Genomic DNA, 15491 nt, shown 5'->3' on the forward strand with positions numbered 1-15491 from the left:
CATTTGACCATAATCTGTCATACATGGGCTGCAGAGCTCTTCGTGGTGGAATCAATGGGATTGGGCCAAGGCAATACGGGGTGGACTAATAGAACATTGATTTTGTATGAAAGCGGGTTTTGAGTGTTTGTGTTGCAGGTAACCGGTATCGACTGGCGACCCAGCGGCGTATTGACCTGCGGTCTGGACTCATTACGGGCAGCAACGCCTGGGAGGAAGGCTATCGGATGGCGGGGAAGAAGCTCCCCCTTCCTCGTGCGTGCCACTCATCTGCTTTTCTAATGAGGCCGGAAGTCTCTCCGGAATGGGTTGCAGAGGGAGTCCTGAGGTGCCCCCGTCCTGTTATCGACAGGGCAGCGGCTGCGCTCGCCGCCTGTCTAGAGACGGCCAATTCATCCTGATAATGCTTCGAATACTCATCTCACCGCCCGGCGCTCTGCGCCTCACAATCCCGTGCCATGGTAGCAGCCCCGTAATGACAGCGTGGATCAAACCGTGGCCAGGTCATTAGGGGATGTTATTGAAAATCAATTGTGCTCCTGTGTCTCGCACACTCCAACAGGGTTTTTTTTTCTTCTTTTTTTTTAAATGGCTCCTTGAAAAGACTGTTTGCCAGAATGTGGCCGGTGTATTGGGAAGGCTTAAATCACTATCACTTTCAATTTAGACTCCTGGTAATTGAACCACATATTCTTCATGTGGGTAGCATCTGTCAGAGGCCGGCCTCGCATTAGCACCGAGTGGTCTTCGACCCAGGATGACAAAAAAACAACAAGGACAGTGTTTAGCAAAAGTATTCATATGCTTTGTTATATTACGGCCACGGCATGCAGCTGTACAGACTCATTCATTGAGTTAGGATGTTATTGAAATATCCATTTGTTTCAGTAACTCCATCACCAAGTGGCACACATTATAAAGATTAATCAGACTAATACTGACGTTTTAACACCTTTATTTCTCTTAGATGATTTTCTGCTTACAGTCATTTAAAAAACTAAATATAAGACTAAAGTATAACACCAAAAATAAAAACAGTTTAATAGTAATGGTACATTTTTATGTGCCATTTTTCTAAAAACGGCGACAGTTTACGGGAATCAAGCAAAATTACAAACGTAGCGCAAAAAACAAAATACTTAAATACAGAGCAGTGGACATAAAAACACACAACAAGCATAAAGAAGGACATTATTCGTACTTTAGAAGCTGTTCTGAGAAGGTGCATTTTGAGATGTTTTTAAAAACAGAAATAAATGTTGGCTAGATTAAAATACCTGCTTAAAGGTTGTTTTCAAACGGTACTTTTAATCTGACAAACAAAACTCAACGGGACGCATGTTCTAATTTATTGAATATGGCCGTAAAGTATAAGAAAACTGATATATGGTTTATAATTTAGTTTCTTCATGCTATGAAAACTCCTTTTTTAAAATTTGGAACAGGCAAGCTGGTATCAAAAAAATACAAATGCATGCCACACTTTTTTAGATCTCTATTTGTGCATAGAAATAAAAAGGAAAACCATAAATCGTTTTGTTTCATCTTCACATAAGCATTTTTTTCACCTCTGGTTTTGAAATCCCCTGAAATGTATGATTGTAGCAAAAAATGTGAACAATTTCATTGGGTGTGGACACTTTTGTGAGCCCCTAATTCAGATATATATACAGTATATATATATATATATATATATATATATATATATATATATATATATATATATATATATATTGTATCAAAGTGTTTACCAGGTGAGCTCTGGTGTACAGAAACACACTCGATCAGTCTGCCTTGTGTTTCAGTTGTTTTTACCGCTGCAGCCCTCCAGAGATGAAAAGCTCCATCAATTTCACTCATCGTCTGGCAAGGTCAATTTATTTCAGCACACAGTCTATCATCGGATGGGAAACAATTGACACCTCGCCTAACACATCCAACCTAAGGTGGATTATAAGAGCTTCTGCAGTTGTCACTTTCTTTTTAGAGTCATTACTCGTGTGTGAGAGCGGTTTTTTAAAGACTGGACTGTACATAATATTTTTCTTTTTTATTTCCTCATTTGTCACTGACGTTGATTGTCGCTATAACAGGATTTCTTGTTACAGCGCCTTTGCGAGATGGAGAGAGCGCTCTTTTTGGACAATTTTTTAACATTTTTCTCATAATCCCAATTAATAGGATGCAGCGGCATTTGAGGTAAGACATTGTCTTATTGTTCCAGTAATCCTTTTTTGTTTCATTTATCTGGGAGAAACCTCGATGCTGAGGGTTTGGGATTGAATTTTCATGGTCTCAAATAGCTCCAAAAAAAAAAAAAAAAAAAAAGCGCCTGGCACTGAGCTGCACCCCAGATTCAACGAGCAGTGGAACAGGCCAGAGGGACTTCTTACGGAGCACAATGGCAGCTAATAACACAGTGCCAAGCTAATAGGATGGGCAAGAAATGAATGGTTCGGTCCAAGCTTCTTTTCTCTGTCCTCCCCCGGCTGATAAAACATGTATGAAAGCCTTTCTGAGCCACCGTACAGTGGCTCCCTTGACTTCTTTCCCCCCCAGCGAGACTTAATGCATTAGTTCTCATTTGAAAGCTGTTTTGAAATGGAAATTGCTAATGAGGCGGGAGGCCCCGGCCATGATCCGCATTTGGATTGCCGGGCTCCTTTTTGCTGGGGCCTGGTGACTTGGGAGGCGGCGGCTCTTCTCGGTGTTCAAGCCTCGTCTGTCTGTCTGCGGGGGCCAGCAAACCCTGACGAGTCGACAGTCATTCTGCGCCGCTAAACTACATCTGAACGGAGTGAATTTGGTGAGAGAGCACTGCGTCGAGGAGGGCTCGCTGTCACAGTTCTTTCTTTGTGAGAGTGCGTGTTGTTTTGACCGCCTAAAAAGGCTAGCAGCGCACATCCTTCATCTTTTTTTAGCCCTCGGTGTCAACTGAGCTGCAGCTGACAGAAGCCAGGCCACTCATTGGTTAAGGAGCTGACTGGGACACGACGAAATGGTGTGAATTCCTTCCCCGGGTGACAAAGTGCTGTCTAATGTCTTTGCACCTCTGGACCTATGACAAATATTCCAGCTGCCTCGCAGCGCCGCCTCTAAAGCTATGCAGGGAGAAGAGAGCTAGTAAAATTGGAACGGTACGGGTGACGTCATCGACTTGCGCCTCTGAGTCGAAACTGCGACATCAAAAATGGCGGGAATGAGTATTAGGTGCCGTACTAATAAAAAAAAAAATAACAGTATAAATTTATACTGTTATAAAAGTATAAATTGTTATAAAAAGTAATCAATTACAAGAATAAAGTTTTAGCATTTAGAGAATGAAGTCGTAATATTACGGGATTAAAGTCAGAATTTTACCAGAGTAAAGTCGTAAACTATTACTTTATTTGCGTACGAGTTTAATCTCATAATATTATGACATAACTCTCGTAATTTGTTTTAAACTATTTCGTAGTTTTGCCATTCGTACTGCTAAAATATATTATATAACCATAACTAGCAAGTGATTTTAAATGTCCAGCATACGTATTTCTGCGTCCCAAAGTCATTTCATGAGATATGTTTTGGTTGTTCAAATGTGTTTTGTTGTGACCTGTTGAACACAGCTAAATTCAATATCATTGATATTCGTACAGTAGAGTGAAACAAAAAGTATTTCAACACTTTACATTTGAAACAGATTTTTTTTTTTCTCCAACATTGCCATATTTCTGCCTTTTAATTCAAAACGTCACATGCAGCAATGAATTGAATTGTGGGTGATACACTTCGCCGAAGTCAACTTGGATGCGAGCTTTAGGCGAATATGAATCAAGGGTGCAAGACCACACTGGAGAATTGGGACACACTACACACTTGAACCCTTCGGCGGGAGCAAGAGTCACTCAGAAGAACCTCAGAAAGCAAACGAGACCGGCGGAAGCAGAAAAAGCAGATGGAAAAAGAGGAGGTCCAGTTGAAAAGGAGATTTTCCACTTCGATTCAATTTTCAGGATTTTTCCAGCCTTTCCCAGAGCCTCGCAATCTCTCACACTGGCCGTATTATGTACACAAGCCGTAAAAAAAAATAAATAAATAAAAAGAACATTTATGAAGCTGGGTGCATCTGGCAGTGACACGCTTTTCATTCAAGGACTCTCAGGATGGCAGCATGCCTATACCCCCGCCACCCTCCCCGTTCCATGTATGGACACCAGACAAAAGCAGACTTAAGGAATGGGTACGTTGGGTAAAATGAGACTCCCAACGCTTTGGTCTTGTTTTAAAATTAGAGAGATTCTGAGGGAAATGTAAGCCATATGCATCTTGTCCAATTTGGCACAGCCAACGCACATGATTAACCGAAGAGACGTTAATCAAAAGTGGCTCAGCATTTGAAGGGGCGGTGAGAAGCGCTGCCAGCTGGTGACAACATGGCTTGTGTGCGCAGGCCAAGAGTGAAGTTTATTTGAATATGCGTCTCGCCGTGACCGTTTTAGTTTTCTTTTTCTTTCCCCCCACCCCCCCTCCTCCACCTTGACTCGCTCAGCAGAGCATTCCTGGCTCATCGCTGGAATCGCCTCAGAGCCGTTGGCACCTGGGAAAGACGGAAGTTTTCCCAAACCACAAAATTAGAAATTCTGTTGTAGCCGAAGCCTTCTGGTGGCACAAGCTTCTGCTCAGTTTGACATTGGCACACCTAGTTTCTGGCGTCCGTGAGTCAACGTTGCCTGTGCAATTGGAAATTATGGAATTCATACCAGAAAAATTACCAGCACATTCAAAAAATAAAACACACTTTCTTTCCATAATAAGCTGTCTGATGCCCCTACTGAAAATATGCTGCGGTGTTTGTAAAATATAAATAGAGCGTAATAATTAGAAGTAAGTTAGAGATTTTATTACACAGGAAGCTTTGCTTGCTACTAATATTTAGCAGTTGTCAGGAATGTGATTCAAAACAGCCCAGAGGATTGAAAGAAAAAACCTAAGTACTGCATTTATAATTTTAGGAGTCTAACTTCATCTTACAGACTTCAGTGTTAAAAAAAAACCCCAACCCAAAACATATTAAAGTCACACGTTAGCCAATAGTGCTTTGCACAGGCTGTCTAAACACATCGCTTTTAGTTCCTCTTTCTGCAGACTTTCAAACTCAGATGGAGTCTGACAGGCCAGGTAATTGATCAAAATGGTGGTGTGTGGAGCAGCTGCCCATTTTTTTGTTTGAAGTGTGACTAACTAACCACATCGTGGACATTGTGTGTTCAGTGGAGATGTGGAGCAGATGAAAAGTCTGGACAGCCTCAAGAGAAGTGCCTTGGACACGTTCCGCTGCTAGAGAGAATAACTCTCCTCAGGATGGACATTAAGCGGTTGTAGCCATGTTCATTTGTAATATGCAGTAAAAGCAGAAAACATCCCAAAAGTAATAATCTTCCATTGTTTTATGAAAATAAAACGTGTTCTCGTTGTCTTTAAAGTCTTTTTCAAGTGGTACAAGAGGATAGTGTGTCCCATTTTATATTATATTATATTATATTATATTATATTATATTATATTATATAAGAACAGTTACAGCATAGGGTGTATGAGAGTCATTTTATTCACAGACTTCACATTTTTTGTGTCTTTGGTGTGTTATGTTAGCAACTAGCTAACATAACTAGCTAGTTTTTGTAATGGTGAGCATTACAAAAACAACTCTCTCTGTCCATATATTGTAGAAAATGTAGATTACCTTGCCTTGCTTTTATATTTTCCAAGTAGCTGTAAACTTCCAAATTCAACATGTTTCCCTTGTCAGTCTACTTGTTATCTGCAGAAAGTCTTGCTCTCTCTCACCTTCTCGCAGCCTTGAAAAACCGCAGATATGTCTCATACTGCTATAGAAAATAAATTTTCTATTTTAATGGTCTCCTATAGTTCTGAAAATACTGAAATATATTCCTTAAATAATAGCATCCCGACCAAAGACCATTGTTATCAATTCAAACTTCCGGTTTATAAAAATCAAACCAAATTTTATTTGCACATTTCAGCAGCAAGGCATTTCAAAGTGCTTTACATCATATCAAACACAGAAACACAATGCAACATAGAATCAACAATCAAAACACCACATTAAGTCAGGTTCCATCAATAAATTTGTAATTGATTACGTTCAAATACAATCCTAAACAGGTGGGTTTTTAGTCGAGTTTGCATCCATAAAAGGTTTACCTGTTACACTCCTACTGTGTTATATGGAACATATACCTACCTGTTATATACCTATCGTCTTATCCTGAACCATAAAATCAGGAAGCCATCTGTCTGTTGAGTATCCAACGGACCACTAACCAGAGCTGAAAGTTGTCCAATTCCAGACAAAAGCTGATTTCCCCCTGTATTTCTACTTTTATTACATGTAGCTATATGCAGTGGGGACTCAATACTTTTGTATTTATGTGATCAAAAAGCTTCCTTAAAAGAATGACAAGGAAGCTATTATAAGGTTTGTATCATATTCTTCGTTACATCCGCTCCAACAGGCCTTCTCACCATCCCAGCCCTCACCTCCCATGCTTCTTTGGAAATTTGTCTGGCAGCAAACACACTTTGAAAAGCCTCTTATCTCCCAGATAACACGCATTATCTTATCTTGCTGTGTTCGTTAATGTCACAGCTTGTTCAAGAGGCTTGTTCTTCCACTTGCAGTGGGGCTTGTAGAGCGGATTGTTTTCAGATTAGTCAGCGGTAGGCCTCCGGAGGTCCTGGACCCCTGTACGACATGCCTGTCTTCTCCCACAGGTACGACTTTCTCGCATTCCCGTTTGCAGTCTCGTACGGCGGAAACTCTCACCCAAGTCGCTCAATCGAGACTGTGCGACGTCGCTTTTCATCAGATAAAGCTATGTGCCAAAAAGCGTACCATTCAGAGTTAACCGTGCTGCTGAATATTTTGCAGATGACTTGGTGTTACTCAGCTACAGATTACCACAAAGTCCTTATCTAAGATACACATACTTGAACCTATCAGTGTAGGAAAAAAAAAATCCCAGGTTCCCATACTTGATAGATCTTGTCCAATGTGTGTGTGTGTCCGTGAAAAAGAATGGAGGCGAAGCTCCATTGGCTGAAACCATCTGGCTATCTCACGCAGCCCCTTGGCTACACAGTGGCTCACTCGGCGATTGATTGGGGTGTTGAAGGCCAGCTATTTAACACATCAGAACAACAAGCGCCGCTATCATGCTGGCTCTTTCTCCTGTCTCGTTTCTGTGCCATTCAAGAATGTCTCTTATCTCTTCCCCCATTCACCCCCCCCTCTGCTTGTTGGTTTTAGCCAGACAAGCATATGCCCACATTCCCAATCGCAATAGACTGTTGTACCTCCGGTGCAGCCCTGCGTGCAGATGTGCTGAAGCTTTTACCCTTGTGCTGCTTCGTGAGAACCAAACCTACAAGTAAAGAAATAACAAAAAGCTGGTTTCGACGTTGCAGGGGGATTCTTCTTTTCGACGTACCCTCTCCGGACGGTTTACACCGAAAGAGTGACAGATGAAAAATAAAGCTCTGCAGTTCCATATCATTAAATCCCACTCTCTCACCTGATTACGCTCTTATTGTCTCCCCCCGTTTTTCTCTCGCTATTGTTACTTCTGGGTGAGACGTGGCTGATAGCGCGTGCTCGCTCGACGGATGCGCAACCCGCTCGTTGCCATTTCTGATTCTTTGTTGTCGACGAATGGTTTTTAAATGAAACGTGCGACTGCGCTGTAATTACAATTCCGGGGGTATTATGAAATCAAATATCACAATGAGCGTAATTTTATTTGCTTGTAATCTCGCTCACCCAGGCTAATAGGCCTCTTTTCAAAGGGCACACTTGTGTGTGGGTGTGGGGCTTTGAGAAGTGGACTGCCTCCTAACAGAATTGCTGGTTTCTGGTCTCCTTTGGCTCTTTTGTCTCTGATATACACGCGCCGCGCTTGACAGTCTGGGGGATGAGGGTGATTCATCCGGCCTGTGATCTCCACGCTTCTCTGACAAACGGGCGCTTTTGGCAGGGCTGCTGGAGGTACGGCTTCCCTGCCCCGCTGGAGTCCAGATCAGATTGCTGCGGAGCTGCTGGTGATGAAGTCAGGGCACCGGACCAACCTGCTGCCACAAACCACCTTTGATCCATGGACGGAGCTGATCCTTTACCAGGAACCGGAAATGTGTCCCACACGTTTTTCTGCGTAGGTTCGTCATTCTTTAACTTTTCATCCCGAGCGCCTCATGAGAAGACTGCGAGTTTTCCGAGTACTGCCGTTACAACTTGCAATAAAATGCACTTGCACAAGTTTACGGTGCTTGGGTGTGAGTTTTCGTATCTTAAAAAAATTATTTAAGACAAAGGTGAGCTGAGTAAGATTTCAAATAGTGACTTTTTAAATGATGACGTAACAATTTTAACCATTAGGTAACATTCTGAGTTCAATTTCTTTAGAAACATACTTCTGCCTGAACATCATGAAATCACTTGAAATAGAAACTCTGGCTTTCCTGATCTAAAGATGTTTAATCACAAAGGAAAAACAAAGTCATCTACATCTGTCAATATGGAAAAGATTACAAAGTAATCAGAGTTTCAAAAGAACCATACTGTGTAAAGTTGCAGTATATAACTTTTATTGAAAAAAGAAATTACATATTTGTTGAAAATGTCCTGACATTTTCTTATGAGACAGGTAATCCGTGAAAAGATCAAACTCCTCCATCTCCTTCCTGAGCCTCTATTGCCGCCTGAAGAAGTGCAAAAACAGACAATCAGAGTCAGGAGGAGGGTCTTAGCGCCGTCAATCAAACAACTTGCAATTCCAGGAAAACTGTTTATCCGCCGTCATCAGTGGCTATGCTAATTAGCCTGAGCATTCACAATAGGCTATGCTAGCTGCAGCGTAGCTGATCATCCTCTTGGTTGTTCCCAGTTAGTACTGGGAGAAGGAGGAGGAGCTCTATTTCTTCACAGACTAACTGTCTCGCTAACTGGTTTTAACTTGAGGCTTTTCTGAATTAAGCTTATGTACCATTTGTGGTACATGTACCACACTTTGAGAACCCTGAACCTAGATGAAAAGAGAAAAACAATTTCAAACAAAAACCGCCGAGTCAAAAACACTTCATGTTTCATATTTTCCAACAACCTAACGTGACCGCTGCTGTTTTGTCTGCATCCACATTTTTTGGCTCGTGGGGTAATCTGGGGGATGCAATCGCCAGCCAGTCAATCTTCATTACATTCCACTCAGCCGCTCCACCAAGCCCACAATTGTTTGACATTGATTTAGCAGATCCTCTGCGTCCATGTAATTCCTCATGCGGTGTTTGGTAAAGATCTTTCCTCTTTTTGTGTGTGTGTGTGTGTGTGTTTGAGAATATTTTCCGCGCAAACTCCGATGTTAACAGATTGCATCCTTAAAATTTAAATCCTTCCCCTCCCCCTTTAGCATAAATGTACCCATGTCAGCTGCAGGCTGAGCAGGAAATAGCTCATATTGATTGTGGACATTCCCATCCCACACTGAGCAATCTCAGGCCGTGAGTGCTGCTCACTCGGTGCAGTCCAACATGGTTGCCTCTGATTTCAGCTCACAGTTTGAAGAGTGGGGTGTGTGTGTGTGTGATTGTGGTTCATAGGAAGAACAAGCGCTACCCCTGGTGGCCCAGCCGGCCCGGTGCAACCGCGGATGAATGGCACCTCCAGCTGCTTCTGGGCCCCCTTCAGATAAGTTAACCTTGTGATAACATGCTAATGCCTGATTAATGTTGCAGTAATTAGACACAGCTTTTCACACTCAGTTAAGAGGACATCCTCCAGCAATTAGCTGGAGCCGCCGAGAGATAATTTCGGTGAACACAGCGGAATCACGCTCCTCGCGCGCTCGCCTCCCTTCCCACTTGGCAACATTAACGGGTTTTTTTTAAAATTTATTTATTTATTTTAATTATTATTATTTTCTCATTATTTCATTTCATCACTCGTTTGATGTTTTATACAGCTGCCACAAGTAATCTATGATCCAATTAGGAAACGCCTGATTGACGTGAGGGGTTGAGGGCGTGGCTTTCAACGAGCGGCTCGTGACCTTATCAGAGGATCTGTGGAGGTTTAACGGAATAACATCGAGGCTAATAATTGTGCTTGAAATATAAACTGCGCAGGTGCGTCTTTGTGTGGGGGGGTGGGTGTTCGCGGGCGTGTGTGTGCGTGCGTGTGGGTGTGGGTGTGTGTGTGTGTGTGTGTGTGTGTGTGTGTGTGTGTGTGTGTGTGTGTGTGAGAAGCAGGCTCGCGCAGATATCTTACAATGAGGAATGAAGCCATTAGTGAATGGAGGCCCCTGTGCTCAGAAGCCCGCACACTGAACATTAATAATGCACTGCCAGGGAGTAGATGGGGGTTTGCTGACATTAGGCCTGCATTAAAGACTCGTTTGCTATTTCTATTAGAGACACACTGTATAAAGAAGAATCTGCCCTCTTATAATTTGATGGAAAAAATCTGCTACCGATGTTTTATTTTTCTTTCTACGCAGCCTAAATTGTAAGTAGGTTCCAACAGATTAATTTTGTTTTTCTACGTGGACGTTGGTTACACACCTTTAATGACTAGGTCTAAAAAACGAATGACTGTGAGATTAAACCAGATTATAGAGACAGAAAAGAAGCTTCCAGTGTTTATATGGGGTGAATATTCAACAAAATGAGAAATTGTGCTATAAAGAGGTATGGAATGGAGACCCTTCTTCTTTAAGGAGTATTTTAAATAATTTAACGTTATGTAATTGTTGTCTGTTCACTGTGGGGGGGTGGGGCATGGCGGCCCACACAATTACACTAGCTCCACCACAATTGCCAGAGAAGATTGTTCCCTGATAGCTCCCAGTAGGTCATACTGTCAAAGTTAAACTTGAATACTTTAAGGTTAGAGTTTGGTGGATTATAATGCCATGTTTTTATAAAACGTTTAGAGCTGAGTTTCTGGACCCCCAAAGGCCTTTGAAGATTAATTTTCTACACTAGCTCTGTGTAGTGATGCAAAAGCTGGACTTTCAAAGTCACAGGGATTTTAACTTTATTTATTCAGCTTTAATGATTTAGTTGAATGTTTCGCATAGAAATAACCCTCAACGTCCTCCAGTGGGGTAATTCACCGCTATAAAAGTGAAGCCTGCAGACAAAAATAAAACGCAGAAAAACAGAAGTAGAAATAATAGATTATGCTGTAAGGGCAAATTTACAGAGTAAGAAAATAGTGTGCAGATATTAAAAATAATATGCCGTAATACATTTAATAGCGACTGAGTAGGATAATTAAGAAAATGTACAAAATGCATATTTGTGCATAAAAGCAACAGACGATAAAAATTGTTATTTGTGCAGAGAACAAATGTCAGCCAAAGGTCAGACCATCCTCCAAAGTTAAATGCCACTGAGCAGCTAACATGAACCAGAAAAACCTTTATTCTGTTCCCGAAAAGAAGAACGATTCTTCAACATATTGTTGAAATCTAGTCTGCCTGTACAGTTTGTACCGTTTTCCATTAATGTGCTTCCCTTTCATATGGATTTCAAACATTGTAATCACATGAAGTGCTCACACTCCAAAAACTGCCAAGAGATATTGTCGGACTGTACTATTCACATTATGACTCCCTAAAATTAGCAAATAAATTGTACATTTGTTGACAACTTAATCACTCCTGTCTCTTGTTTGTGAGTTTGAAGCCTGAAATATTAAATATAAGGATGCAGGATCCTGGAATGTCATCCACTTAGGTCATGTTTGCACTTGATTTATGTTCAGTTTTAATCTGTTTTATTAACTATGGCTTAACGGCTTGCAGTAAATCTTGACTGGCGTTCTGGGCTTGATGTATTTACCCACTGAAACAGCATAAGCATGAGGATGAAGATAAAAGCTTCATAAGCACAAATGGCAGATCATATATCACAGTAATTAAAGCTTCTCTTTGAGAAAGTAGAAATGAAACCCTGACATGATGAAATAGCGCTGCTGTTTTATCCCACATTTCATAATACTGGTTAAAATCGGCAGCGTTCCTGGATTTTGTTTTTAGGTGAAATACTTGAATAGACTCAAATTAAAGCTAACATGGGCTTCCTACCAACCAACAGATGAGTGGGAAGCATTGTTTTTCTTCATGACCAGAGCAATGCAGTGCCAAAGAGTTTTTTTTTCTTTCTTTCTTTCTACAGCATCCAAGATTTATGTAGGGAGTGTGAAATGTCTGATTTATTTTGGCTACAATGAACAGTGACTTATCTCCCAGACACTGGAAGATAATGAGGGTCGAACTGATGCAGATAGACAAATCATTACGTGTGAAAATGCAGCAGAAGAGCTTCGGTCTCTGCAGACAGCATCAAAATTTGCTCGACTCTGACAACTTTACAAGACCTACAGTGCCTTGCACAAGTATTCAAACCCCTTTAACCACAAACTTCTTTTTTTTTATTAATAGTTTGTGTGATAAACTAAGTAGAAGAAAGGAAAATTTTTCTTTATGATTACAAATTTGGTGAATGTGGCTTGTATTTGTATTTGACAACCATTTAAGGATTAGGAGAATTGAGAACTGGTTGATGTGGGAGTTGGTCCACACCAAATCTGGTCTATATGGAGGAATGGAAAGAAAAAAAAACTTGCTTTTTTTGTAATCATTATTTTTAAAAAGAGCCATACAAAACCTTGTTTGGGTAATGCAAGGGACACAAAAACTGTGCTAGAAAGTGCTGAGGTCAGATAAGAACGGGATTAGACTTTTTGGTCAAAATGCAAAACGCTTTCACCCTGAACACATCATATGGTGTTGAATTACCAGGTCCAAATCAAATTTATGATCTGCAGCAAAATTTAAAGAACTTTGTGCAAAAAAAAGAACTGGAGTTGTATTTACAGCAAAAGGTGATTTTACCTTTACCATTGACTTATGGTGACTGAACATGCCACACTTTTCAGTTTTTACTTGTAAAAGAAATTCCAAAACCATGAATGCTTTTCTTTCAACTTCACTGTTATGCATTACTTTGTCTGTCACATAAAATGGCAACACAATTGCCTTTTTCTTTTTATCATATTCAAAAACTTGACAAAATGTGAGAAGTTCAACGGGTATAATTACTTTTGGAAGTTATTCAGGGATGTGCACAGATAACCACTAGGGGGTGCTAGAGTGCCTTTCTTTTTCCTATGGACAAAAAAGTGCCTTTTTGAAAGCTTTTTGGTTGTTTTTTTGTTGTTTTTGTTTTTTACAGTGCATTATGTGTAGCCAAGACACAGTTATTGATTTTAAATATTGAAATCAGCTGTGGAAAGGCTTAAAGTTAAAGGAAATGCTCTCTTGTAATGTATAAAATCTCTTAATCAGATTGTAAACAAGATTTTTTTTGTAAATGCTTTGAAGGTAAATGCAAGTTGTATTTTAGTCCTATTTTTAGGCCCAAGCAGCTAAGGCCAATTGTAATCATCCTGTTTGTTATTACGATCCTGCCCCTCTAAAGAGGTGGCTTTTTAGAGGCTTTATCATATTCAAAAACTCACCAAACTTGGCAGACGCGTCAAGTCAACATTAGCATTCTGGAAACAACCAAGCTAGGGTGTAAAAGTAATATATTTTGCATATGAATGCTTGTCTAAGAAACTGCCCAATAATCTGAAAATACAATTTAAACAATAAGATCCTTATCTATTAGAAGGTGGTCGCTGCAAACTCTGGGATTGTTAGTTTCTGCACCTCCTAATTTTTCCTGTACACTGCTGATCCACGTTTGTCTTCTTTTTTTCCATACATACATTCTTTTAAATTAACTCCCTTATGACCAACTACCTTCAGAACATGAAAATAATATTGATCTTTCTTTTAATTAGAGCAGTTTGAACCATATACGACTCAAACATTAAGCATTTTGAAGCTGGATCAGTGGAAAGTAAACTGGCTCCATTTTCTTCAGATGAAATCCCCAACTAGCACCAACGCCACACACTGCAGACTGCAGTCAGGAAGTAAATGCAGCCAGTTTACTTCTGTTGATCCAGGTTCAAAATGTCTAGAGTCTGTTGTGTACAATTGTTTCAACCTTTCTAATCAAGAAAAAAATAAAACATTATTTTCATGTTTTGAAACAGTTTGAGCCACGTCTGTGTTGAGTTCAGCAGGCACATGCCTTTCTACTAACAAAATGAAGCAGTTTTTGTCATGAAATTGGCTTAATAAGCACCAGTTTTGGCATTTCTTATTCTCAACGAGACATATCTGGTTAAATAATGGCTACATATGTATATATACATACATATTGTTCAAGCTGTGCCTGTAAAACGAAATGTCACTCTACTATAAGGTAGTCAGCGGTTCCATAAAACATGAAAGAGGAATTGGAGAAATGCTACATCCAGGAGACGTTGTGTCCTATTCTGTGTCAGAAATGAGTTTTACAAGCAGAGCAGGGATGTAGTTTGGATACTGAACAATCAAGTTTTTCGATGAGCCGTAACAAACTGTTGGCCTGACAGATAAATCTCTAAATGCTCATATATACATGTCACCCTGGTTTCCCTCAAAGTAAAGAAGCACATGATGATGAAGATGGTCTTTTCATCTGTACTCTCGATGACCTATGCTGAATCAAGACATACACAGCTTTGGAGCCATTGTAAGATTCCTGTCGTGTGACGGAATTGAACGGTGCATCGTTGCTTTCCGTCTTCATGACTCTCTGTTTTTCCACACTCCACCTTGTAGCACCTGAGGATTTTCAGGAAATCCCTGAGGTACCTTGAGGAAGACAGGCCTGAAATTTGGCTGCACCTGGAGGTAATCATTACCCTGATGATGGATGAGAGGCAGACCAGACAGGGGGAACTGCTGGACTTCACGAAGGTGCTGCCACCTCCAGGGATTTCTCCTGGCTTTACATTTCTAACTCTGTTGGCCTCTGTATTCCAGGGAAGAACGGCATATATGACTCTCGCCATTGTAATAAGTTTAAAATATAGTTAGTAGTTATTTTGAACTTAAATCTAACAAATAGAATGTATTTTGATTGGTAGGTTGGTAAAGAAATTATACAGCAGTCTAAGTCCCCAAAGATGTGGACTTTGGGGATCATTTATAAAGAGTGGATTGTTTTAATTATATGTAACCTGCTGCAGAATTGCATTGTGGGAAAATTTTTGTGATATATGGCTTTTCATTCTTTTTAACAGTGTAACCTGATATGTTTTTTAGATAAAAATGTTTTCTAGTTATTATTATTATTATTATTATTACTGTATTATTATTATTATTGTTGTTGTTATTGCCTTTTTAATGGAAGAAGCTTGTTCTTTTGCCTGTGTTGCTCTGTAATGAGGAACCACAAATGAAAACTACCATTTATGGCTAACAGTGACATATTATTTTATGACAGGCATTGTCCATTTTGAAATAAGTGAACAACAACAGAACAAAAGCCTTTGCAA

This window comes from Xiphophorus couchianus, chromosome 12 (genome assembly GCF_001444195.1).
Source record: "Xiphophorus couchianus chromosome 12, X_couchianus-1.0, whole genome shotgun sequence".
Taxonomy (NCBI): Eukaryota; Metazoa; Chordata; class Actinopteri; order Cyprinodontiformes; family Poeciliidae; genus Xiphophorus; species Xiphophorus couchianus.